This window comes from Panicum hallii, chromosome 9, assembly GCF_002211085.1.
Source record: "Panicum hallii strain FIL2 chromosome 9, PHallii_v3.1, whole genome shotgun sequence".
NCBI lineage: Eukaryota > Viridiplantae > Streptophyta > Magnoliopsida > Poales > Poaceae > Panicum > Panicum hallii.
The window spans coordinates 44,679,928-44,691,872 of NC_038050.1; the positions used below are offsets into that span (position 1 = coordinate 44,679,928).

The window sequence follows — 11,945 nt, forward strand, 5'->3', positions numbered from 1 at the left end:
AAAAACTAATTACATAGATGAGGACTAAATGACGAGACGAATCTATTAAGCCTAGTTAATCTATAATTAGCAAATTACGGTAGCATTTGCCCTTTTGCATTTTGGGATGTTTGGATCCAAAAGTGCAAGAAAAGTACAAAAGACCAAAAGTTTTACGCTTTTTCTTTGGATCCGAACAGGCCCTTAGCCCAGCAGGCCGCGTGCCGGGCCTCCCCACCGAGACCCGAAAACGCATCTCGGTGGTTTCCATTTCCAAAATACTCCCGACAGCGCTTCCGGCGAGCGGCGAGGCGGCGGTTGCGCGGCGCCGCTGCGAGTGGCTTCGCGAGGAAGCGGCGCATCTGCGGCGGGTTCGTGGCGGAGCAGCGGCTGAACCGCGGCGAGCGGCTTCGTGGGGGAGCGGAGGATTCGCGGCGGAGCAGCATGCCAGGAGCGTCCGGTAGCGGCGCCGGAGAGGAGGCCCCTGGGGAAGCTGCGGGCCGCGACGCCACCTGCGGTGAGCATCGGGGGCTGCTGCGTCGAGGGAGAAGGGCGACTGCGCAACGGGGCCCTAGGCTGACGACGTCCGCTAGCGGCTGCGACGAGGATGCCCCCGGACGAAGCCGTGGGCCGCGCGCGAACCTGATCCCAGGCTGCGACAACTGCTACTTCCGGCGCCCGTCGCACGGCGCCATCCGGCCCCGGCGACAAATCAAGGTGACCCGCTCCTCTCCCCCCTCCCCCTACTGCGTGGAATCTGTGACGCATGTGTCCATCTAAAGTAGTTGGTGAGGGTGAGACAACAAGCACGGCCATGCTGGTGGTGGGATTTTTGGCTCATGCTGCAGCAGCAGCAAGCAAATTCCTGTCATGGCGATAGGACAATGTGTTGCAAGATTGGGGGGGGGGGGGGGGTGTTCTAGTTGTGTTGTTCGACATGAGGCAGTTTTTCTACTAGCCATAATTTTTTCATACAAATGTTTGGAGAAGAGATTGACATACAAATGTTTTGGAGAAGAGATTGGAGGAAGAGGTGGGGGTGGAGGGTTTTTTTCATCCTAGTTCATATAAATGTCTACTGAGGTAGCAACTTATGTATTCAAAACCAGCAACTTGTACTAATCTCTCTTTATGTGTCTTGTTACACACACAGGTTGCAACCAAAACGCTCGGGGACGGTCATACGGAAACCCCGCATAAAGCAGTAGCATAAGAAGTAATCTTTACTTGGTCCTTTTTTTTCATTTTCAATTCAGCAGCAACTCTTTTTATTCATTTTCTCAATTCAGCAGCAACTCGATGGTGTTTGTGTTTTTGACAGCAGGGTGTTGTCAACTTGAAGCAGAACAAAAGCTTCAAGGATGCACCCGATGCTCCAAGCTTCTCTCTTGGCTTAACTGATGACGAGGATTCTCAAGGAACAGGCGAGGGTCATCTTGTCAAGCATGTGGCAAGCGGAGAAGATGACAAACTGTACTATGAGGTACACAAGCACATCAGGCAGCATAGTGCCCAAGCTCACATGTATGCCAATATACTTTTTCTTATTTCCCAGCTCCCCCCTCCCTTTTTTGTCATCATTCATGAATAAGTTTGGGGCCAAATGTTTTTTTGCAGCCCAGTATTCTTTAAATCCTCTGAGATAACAGTTTCTGCACATGAGGTAGCAAGGGCCATGATGATGGGAAAATCACTAGACACTTATGCTCTCCAAGTGGGGACTTATGTACTGTCAGAGGATCCTACACAAAAGAGGAGAAAGATAATATCCCCTTGGGTGTTGGTAATAATCTTTTCCCACCTCTAGCATGTTATTGTCTTTCCCCCCTGGACTTATCCACTTCACACATTTTTCTCTCTCTCTTTTTGATCCTTCCGACATTTCACAAAACAGATCAAGATGATGACAGAAGGGGAGATGTTTAGCAAGATGGTTGAGAAGGCTTTTGACTTCCTCGACACAGATTACGACATGGTAATCTATGTTTTTCTTTTTCTGAAACTTGTCCTGTCAGCTCTAGCAACTTAGCCCCACTGAGTTGGCAACTTGTGCTGGCTGCCCCTAGCAACTTACCCACTAAACTTGCAACTTATTCTTACTTTGTTCCTTCATGTTTGTTTCATGTTTCTACCGATAGTATTCCAGTCCACCAAGAGAACGCAGAAGATTTGAGCGGGGATGGGCATTGGTTCATAGTTGTAGTGAACATGAAGGCTAGGATGTTCCAAGTGATTGATTCATTGAGGAACCCCGATGATATGATGTGGATAACCAAATGTAAACAGGGCGAGCAAAAGTGATCACACTATGGAACAGGTACACATCGAAGCATAAGGGAGGAGAGAATCGTACCATTTCCACCTTTGAGCTGGAGTACATTGGCGGGTACAAGCAATTCAGCATGTAAGCACAAGTCGCTCCTTGTTTCAGTTTTTATCTTGCACTAAAAAGGTCATTGACATTTGTAGGTTCTACCTTATTTAACGTTTTTTTTTTCTTTCTCCAACTCAGCCACGATTGCGGGCTGTTCACACTGAAGGCTATAGAATATTGGGATGGATGCAAGCTACCAAATCTCAAAGAGTTTGACAAATTTACTATGAGGAAGCAGATTCTTGCAAAATGGTTTCATAGCCCAGCAAACAAGATAGAACGTAAGAGTGATTTCTGTCTCGAAGGGAAAGGAAAAAATGGTACAACAGTAGGCAATAAGGGGAGTGGGGGGGAGGGTTGAGGCGGCAACACATTGATGATGTAATGAATGATACAGATGTATTTTATCCTTTTTTTTGTAATGTAGCGAATCCTGTGTGCAAACTAGCAACTTGTGTAATATATGGGGGAGTCAAACTAACAACTTGTGTTGAGTGGAACTAGCCACTTGTGTGGAAACTCTTTTTTTGAATTAGCAACTTCTCTATTTTCACATCTGCATATGCCCCTAACAATTTACTTCAGCATGTGAGCTACCTGTCAACTTACTTTGTGAACATGTAGACACAATCAAGAAACTTTTTTTTTACATCACCAAACACAATGCACAAAATATTTTTGAATATGTAATTCACACCACATCAGGCAAGAAATTGTTTATAACATATAACTAAGAAATTGTTTGTAACATATAACTTTTGCCACACCACAAATGTTGAATAAAATCAAGTCGCTCAATGGTGGTTTAATAAATTATAAAAGTGCAAAAATGTAAGCAGCATTTCATACAGCAGCAGCCTCGTTTAATGATCTAAGAGCTCTTTTGTTTGCTTCCTAGCTGGCTTTGCTGGGCAAGCTGAAGTGGTATGCTCAACGGAACCACAATAGCCACATAGCGGTTTATTTGGCGGAAGGAGCCCCAAACCAGTCTTGTATCTTTTCGACCTAGGACGCCCTTGCTTCTTTGTTATTGGCGGGTCTCCAATCTCAGCACCAGCAACATGCGAGCCCGTGAGCCTGTAACAAGTTGCTGGACCCAATGAGTACAAGTTGCTAAGAATAGTGAGTGCAAGTTGCTAGGAATAATGAGTACAAGTTGCTAGGCATAATGAATACAAGTTGCTTTATATAGTTTTACAAACTAAGTTGAGACTGCTGGATTCAAAAAAAAAAACTATACATACCACTAGGCTGCTGAGACACATTGGGATCCAAACACTTCTCAGCTAATGAGCTTGCTTTCTTGCACGACTTTTTCTGCGGCCTTGTCACCGCGGGTTGTTCAATATCAACTTGTTCACATTCCATCCCAGGAAGAACACTTGATGCTCTCCTTTTCCTCAAAGCGTTAAGCTTAGACTGCAGGGCAACCACTTGTTTTGAGACAATGCCATACCCTTCGTCATCAGCCATGAACGGTCTCACAATCTTATTAAAGTTGGTGCACATCCTGCTATAACAAACAACATGCTTCCCATGGCTTGTAATCTGCGCTTCTTGAAGAGGCTCAGTAGCGACTTCCACTCCACATCCTCAACCACCGGCTCAGCTGACCATCTAAGTAAAATGTGTTGACTAGGCACCTCATGGATTGAAGGGCGTCAAAAACCTTCAGTATGTGGCAGCACAACACGCCGTCTCTCTGAAACTTGCAACAAGCGCACCTTTACAAGCCCTCTGACCTGGATGCCGTGACCCTGAATGTTCATGTGCCATACAATTGATCGGGGCAACGCTTGTATGGAACAACATCTATCAAATCATCCCCTTCGACACGAACAACATAGTAGCTAGAGCTGAGCTGGAGCTCATGTTGAAACACATTGAACAGCTTCCTCGTGTAAGCTGTCTTCAGTTGCCGTTCCATAGGGTGCCCTGTCAAATAGTGCACTTGCCGCTCCATCACTGACACTATGCACTGACGGCAAAGTGGGATTAAGAACTTGCTGGGACTCCAGAACTGAAGGCGCCGCAAGAAAATCTTGCTCTTCAAACAAGGAAAGACTCACAAGATCTGCATCTGGCACAGTAAGAGCACCTATTGATGCAGAATTCAGATCCAAAAACCCCCGAAAATACATCTTGAACCTGCAAAAGATAAATATTAAGCATAAGTTTTCCATGTTTTTTATGCAATATTAGTAACAAATTGCTACACCATAAATACACAAGTTGCAGTAATAACCAGGGATCATCATCCATAAGAGATAAACGTTTTTTTTCCGAACTCGTCAGCAACCTGTACTAACTACGATTTTTATTTTAACATAAAATGTTGCTACACCAAGGAACACAAGTTGCCATATGAGGAAAATCATAATATATATAAGTTGCCATCTCAGGACAACAATCTATATACAGATGCAAAAAATTTTCAGGTGGATTGCAACAATAACCGTGATGCATATAGAATTTAGCTACAACAAGAACACAAGTTGCATCCCGACAATAACCATGAAGCATTGCACACGAAAATCATGCCCACACAAATTGCAATCTTCATATGGGTGCCGACACATTTTTTTTTCAAACAACCAAAAGAGTTGGGGTTGGGGGGGCGTGCAGGATGGATGATGAATTACCTCAAATTCAAATCACCTAGGGAAGATTGCGCAGATGGGAGGGGATTAGATCCTTTTTCCCCACGCAAACCGGGAGAGGGAGGAGTGGAGGCGCAGATGGGAAGGAAGAAGGGGGAGGAGGTGAGGTGCAGATCGGGATCACGGAGGGGGGATGCAGATCACGAGGAAGGAGGGGAGGAGGAGGGCGATTTTTTGCCTGGGATGCTGCGGCAGCTGCGCGCGCCCACCTCCGCCCGCGCGCGCGGGTGCCGTGTCGGGGTGGAAGGGCCACAAAAGGAAAGGACCGGGGTGCGCGAGCTCAGAAAGGGAAGGAGCGAGGAGTCGCGCGCTACCCAATAGCGCGATGGGTCGCGCGTTATCCCGGTTCCTAAAATAGCCTTAAGGTGACAAGATGATCGTTTGTAACGCAGGCGATGTATAGCCACGGCGGACACCCCAGCCCTCTGATGTATCTCCTCACATCTCGGTCTGCAGAATGCGGCATGGTTCCTGGTGGTTAAAGGCCTACATCAACGGCCGTGTCGTTTCGTGGCGACTAACAACGTGAGGAGGCTGTTGCTGGTAACACCGTCTTCTATGCCTGAATTTTCTTTCGATCTCACACCGGGCTCTCGTCACTGCATTGGTTGGACCCAACAGAGCAGGCCTGCAACTATGGCAAGGTAAAATCATTCAGTTTTCACCGGAGGATGATACGTGATGCCTTCATCATCATATCCTTGTCTTTATTCCCATGCCACCTCTTCCATAGTTCCATTTCAGACATTAGTGCAGGTTCGTGAGAATTCACTTCACCATTTGAGTGTCCCTGAGAGATTGGGAGCCTTGCCTACTTCTCAGGTAATTACGTACACACTCCCTGCTATAGTCTTTAGGACATTTTATACTTCAAGCAATGATATTTCTTTTTAATTCTTGCTTGATTCATCTTGGCATGTATCAATACCGGATGAGAATTTTCACATGAGTTGTTTCCTAAGATATATGAATCTGCGATTCAGATTCTCACAATTCCTACTATCTGAAGAATGTCTCAAATAAATAAATTCATAGATCAATAACTATCTTACTTCTAAAAATCAATGTCATGTCCCAATAATGCTGAAACATAATGAAAATTACTAACTTTAGAAATTAGTGTAGTCTAAGGAAACGTCACACCCCAATATTTTAATTTTGAATGTGAATACCTTTTCAAATATTTTTATCCAATTTCTAAATCTTCTAAGAATTTTCCAGATTTTTCTTCCTAATTTATCCAAATTGTTTATCCATGTCCTTGAAAGCCGGGGTTTTCTTTCAAAATAATAGGTAGTTTACATAGTTGCTAAACTATAATTTCGGGTGGTTCATAAAAATGATACTTGATACATGTTTTACATACTTTGGAACCACTATGATGAATGATGATTACATGATTAATTTAAACCATGGAGCGACCACCCAGGAAACAGTACAACCATAAGAATTATATGGCTCTGGTCGTACCTAAGTAATTAGATGTCTCTAACTTGTTGGTAGCTTACTGGAAGGTGCATGAGGGGGGCTATGAAGGGTTCGCTGCCTGCCAAGGGGGTTGGAGGAGGTTCACTCACGCAGCTGCTGAAACCATAGCGGACTATTGATTTGCTAGGGAGCCTTTGAAAAGGCTTCGTAGTGAATCTCTGCCATTTACCTCGGAAGTGTTTAAGAGGCTAGCTACCTCGAGCATAGAGGGAGACATGACGTGTGAGTAAAGCGTGCAACATCTGCAGAGTGTAAAACTGATATATCAGCCGTGCTCATGGTCAAGAGCGGCTCCGACCCCACATGACTTAATTAAATTGAATATGTGGTTAATTGTTCTAAGTTTATTTATTACTTAGTTATCTCTTTATTCCATAAATGTGGGCAATATTCATTCATGGCTTAGTAAATAGGTTGTTAATGTTCAACTATTTATTAAAATGCTTACCGCTTTATTCAGTCAGCTTTTATTCTTGTTCAAGCCTTGCATGCCACTTATTTTCTAATATACTTACTGACTACCAACCATAACTGTACTCACACTTGCTAAAATCGCTGCTCAGAAGAGAAAGTTGCTGTGAAGTTTTCAGAAGATGTTGCTGAGTTCCACGTGTATGCAACCCTTGGTCGATTGCAGGTGAAATGTGAAGCCATCGTTTACAGGATAAGCTATGTATCTTTGATAGGCTTTTAACTGTTGTAAGTTTCTTTTTTGTGATATTGTTGCTCATTATTCCATTATAACGTCGCTATATATCGTTATATGTATGAAATTTGATCCTGACATACATATAATTATGCATTCGATTTTATTTTAAATACCAGGTGTCATAGAAAATTTGTGTTTTTTTTTCTTATAAAGCATGATTGACAGTTTTACAAGAAGGAAATAGGTTCGTGATTAGGCATCTTCTTTCAGAACTTCTCACAATATATACACAATATATTTAGTTGTAGATATGTAACACTACTTTTTGTCCAGTAAAAATGCTTTTAGAAGTTTGCCATCCCACATTTCTGCTTTTGTTAATCCAACATGTGTGATGTAATTTTATATGGACTCATGTGTTTCAAGCTGCAGGCTTAAACTTCCATTGCGTTCTTTAAAAAATAATCCTGGTATCTAACTTATTGGATTAAACTGTTAGATTACGCTTCTAGATTAGCTGCAAAGTATATGAATATGTACCTTTGCGCATGACATATGAGCATGTTAACTCATTGTTGCCAACTCAAATTATAACTGAAATTAGACTGATTGGTCGCTGGATATATTAACTAAAAGTTCAATAACTTTGAGCATGATATCTGAATCATTGGTAGAATCTTTAGAGTAAAATTGGAAATTTCTGCATCATGTGTGGATTTGGGTCCAAATATAGTTTGTGACTGTGATTTAAGGAAAATACGAGTGAATGATCTTTTTTCCAATATGCACTTAGTAGTCTGCATTTTGGCATTGTTAGATTGGAACCTTTATGAATGTATACTGACAGACCTGTACAGACAAAGAGGCATATCTTCTGAACTTTCACGCTGTGATACAGAGCTACGAGGCAACTGAATAATTATTGTCCAGCAAGGTCAGGCTATCCCTTTTTTTCCGGAATATACACTTAGTTGTCTGTATTTTAGCATTGTTTTTAATTTGAATCCAAAAAAATGTTACAAAATGGTTGACAAATGTTAATTGTAATGCTACCTGGACTTGATCTTATTCAGCCCTACTGGCTTACATGAACAGAGTATGAGGGAATTTGCAAAGTAGTTTTATATTGTGTTTTTTATGATCTCCCACCTATGAAAATAATTGATAATACTTATGTAGTTCTGTCATACATGTTTTTGATATCTTCCCTATAAAATAATCAAATAATGGTCCTCTCTGCTTTGGCCCTAGAGCATATTTTCTGAATGAATATGCTAGCTTGATGTTGTATAAGTACCTTTCTCATAAGTATTCTTGTGTCAAGTGAAATAATTGTTTCCAATTTCTCTACAGTTTTATCAGACAGGAGATACAGTGGGTTTTGGGACATTTCTGTGAAGCTTCAAGTTGTCTTGGCTGCAGTCAGCCAACAAAAGATAGTCACATTTAGCAGATCAAATGGTGATCCAACCTTCTCGTGACTTGATCCAACCTAATTTCTTGCTTAGCAAATAAAAACAACTGCTACTGTTAAAGTGCTAATGGGGTTGAGTACTGTTACACCTCAAAACTCATTCATGAGGAGGATGTTCCCCTTGTTTCATGTAGAATTGCATTTGCGTCACGTGTGATGTGTTGATGTCAAACCAAATTTAAAAGATTGATTGCTTCCAATTTTCGTGGTGAACTTTAGCATTTATAGGGTAACATATAGTTAGAGTCACCTTGCTAAGGGATTTGATTTGTTCACTTCAGGAACCTAGAACTATTAGATCCAAGTTAAAAACATGTAGTGTAAGAAACATGTCCCATAAGGCTATAATTGTGATTTCGGTGATTGAGTGATAACATAGTCAATGGGACTAACAAATTTGTGAGATCATATTTGTAGGATTTCTAGGTTCCATGGATGGAGTCCAATTCATATACAAGACGGTCCAAATTGTTGTCAAGATGCCAAGTTACGGTGAAAATCCAGAGAGTATTTTAGGGGTATCCAAATGATCGCCGAGACGATTTGGACAAGGGACAACAGAAAAAGGCCGACCGGTTAAACCGACAGTCTAAAAAATGAACTGACCGGTGCATTGGAGAAATGCAACTGTGACCAAGTTGATGGCACTGGTTTAACCGACAGTATGCGTCCAGCTGCAATGACAATCAAGGGAAGAAACACAGAGGCACCGGTTGAACCGACGGTACCATCAGAGCCATCGATGCATTGGTAGTTTATTGATACAGTACCGAATTTGGAGTCGCTGCGTTCTCTCAGAGAATTCCTTCAGGACCGGTTGCATCGACGGTGCATCGGTGCAATAACGCAAGCAAGCTTAGGCGTGGCAGAGAGACGTTCAACAGCTAGCATGCAGATTCAGAGTGATCGGTTTAGATGGCTATGACCGGTTTAACGGATGCTTTAGGAGTGGATCTCTAGCATATATAAGGCCTCACCTCAGGTCATTTGATGCTGCTGGAGTTCGTGAGAATCTACAGAAACTCTGTTGACGTTCTCCAAGCCAACCAAAGAGCTTATTGATCAAATCATTGGGTTTAGCACAAGCTTTGTGAGGTGTAATGCTAAGCTAGCTCTAGAGAGAGTGTGAGAGCAAGGTGTTGTGACCTTGTGATAGTTTTTGAGTGAACCTCAAGCTTGTATCTTAGTGTGCCGACCCCTTGGAATCTTCGTGGCTCGTCGCCAGGTCTTCAACCCTCCGGCATGTGGAGCGGCAATGACAACTTTATGCGAGGGACGAGGAGACCCATCCTTCATGAGAAGCTCCGTAGTGAAGGCGGCATCAAGGTGACCGGGGGACTTGGCGTGATCCTTAGTGGCCGAGCCTTTGTTGCAACTCAAGGGGTGTCCCGGAAGAAATTTGGTGATCAGGAAGCAACACTCTTTGTGAGTACTTCAATAACGTGGACTAAGGATGGCTTAGTGCCTACTGATACCATAGGATAAATCATCGCATCAAGAGTTTGTTTTCTCTCATTCCCCTTCTTTATGTTTCAGCATTTCTACTTGCAACTTGTGTGCCTTTACTTTCTTAGTGTAGTATCTTACTAGGATTGGCTATAGGTTGCAAAGCTTTTTGAGATGAGGGTTTCACACTAGTTGAACCTTAATTGCACATCTAGATAACATGATCTAGTTTATATTTTTACGCAAACTAGCTTGCGCCATAGGTTAAGGTTTCAGAATTGCCTAATTCACCCCCTTCCTTTTTAGGCTACGAGCATCAATTCATTTCATGTAGCCATCTCTAATAGAGCATATTGCCAACTGCATGACATATCTGGCATGTCCACCTTAAGGCCTAAGGCCTTCGCCCACGTGAATCTCATATGTAGTGGCCCAAATAATCCGAAACCAAAAATCGAGACTGAACTTGAAATACCTGAAACTGAATTTTTCGGTTACAAGTTCGGTCTCATATTTTAAGCAACTGAAGTAATCTCAATTAATTTGATCTTAGGTCTTAGGTAACCAAAATACTGAAAAGACTAAATTCATCTAGAAAAGCCCAGCATTACTTTCCTCATGAGCCGCACCATACCAGCCAAAAAGGCTCAAACCATCCTCCCAAACCCTACCTCACCCCGCCCTTGCCCTAGCCTCCCTCGCCTCTCTGGCGCCGGCCTCCCTCCTGGCCCCTCTCTCTCCTCCCTCTCCACCGGCGGCGTCCCTCGGGCACGCAGATGCTAATGAGTGCCATGATGAGTGTGTTTCTTGCTGGTGCTGCGTCACTGGTCTCCATGTGTGCAAAGTGCCTTGGAATTTGGAGCGAGTGCTCATACCATTCTCTCTCTCCCCGTACCGACGGCGTCCCTCGGGAACAGGCGCACCGCCGCTCCGTATCCCGTCCGCTGGCGCTGGGAGGCTGGGAGCCAATCCGCCAGCCGCCAACGACTCCCGTACGTTGTCCGCCAGGAGCCACTACGACTCCCCTCATTCCTTGCGTCTCCCCCGAGCTGCAGTGATTGTACGGCCGGCCGGTGGCCTGTCAGGGCTGCTCGGCTAGATCCGGACGACGGGGGCTGCAGGTGGCCTGCTGCACACTTTCTCCATGCACATGCGGCAGTTCCGTTCCATTTTATCCATGCAATTGGTGTTCCATTTATGCGGATTTATGCTTCACCCATGCGATTTGTATCGATTTTGTGATTTCATCGATGCCTCAACATGCAGTTCGGTTCGTCCGGTCTACGACCAAAACTGAACCGAAACTAACGTAACCGAACTGAAGTTGCTCGATCCTGAAATTATTTAAGAACCGATCGGTTCGGTTCGGATAGACCGAACACACACCGGCACGCGCATCCGCCCAACACATACCCCCACCCCCGGATTGACAGCACACTCCGGCATTGGCAGCATTAAATGGTGTGAAGCACAGTCCTTTGTACGTTTTCTATAAAAACAGGGTAGTTCTTTATCGGAAAACAATTAGGCTCATTTGAAAATGGATTATTCAACATCATCATTTGGCAGGGTGTGCATGTAAGTCAAAATGAACCAGGCGGTCTTGGAAGATCTTTAGCAACCATTGATGGAATTATGGAATTGTTATAGGTCCAGATGCACCATGTACATGCTGTCCGGAAACTTAACTACTGTTGTCGCTCAAAATACCATGTCATTTTCATGCTCTTCTTGCTTCCTTGAAATTTTTTATGGCTCTTGTTGCAATGCACGTTCTTAGAGTAACAAACTAATTATGTCAAAAAACAAAATAGCACACAATAATAAGATGGTATTAGCTGGTAAGGTGCCTTGTGCCGGAACCTATCCATTTGA

At 43.6% G+C, this 11,945-nt stretch overlaps 2 long non-coding RNA genes across 3 annotated transcripts; one reads left to right on the plus strand and one right to left on the minus strand.

Annotated features, from left to right (window-relative positions):
• The first annotated feature begins 231 nt into the window (after positions 1-231).
• LOC112876956 lies at positions 232-2,837 on the plus strand. 2 transcript variants are annotated; one of them, XR_003225407.1, is made up of 7 exons: positions 232-696; positions 1,133-1,195; positions 1,301-1,503; positions 1,597-1,762; positions 1,874-1,954; positions 2,118-2,383; positions 2,492-2,837. It is a non-coding gene; the product is annotated as an uncharacterized LOC112876956 (long non-coding RNA). The 2 variants fall into 2 exon arrangements; XR_003225408.1 differs by having other exon boundaries at positions 1,304-1,503.
• Positions 2,838-3,121: 284 nt separating this feature from the next.
• Positions 3,122-5,289, minus strand: LOC112877576. Its single transcript, XR_003225520.1, has 3 exons — positions 4,996-5,289; positions 3,598-4,501; positions 3,122-3,430 (listed from the first exon to the last, which is right to left on the minus strand). It is a non-coding gene; the product is annotated as an uncharacterized LOC112877576 (long non-coding RNA).
• Between the last annotated feature and the right edge of the window lie 6,656 nt (positions 5,290-11,945).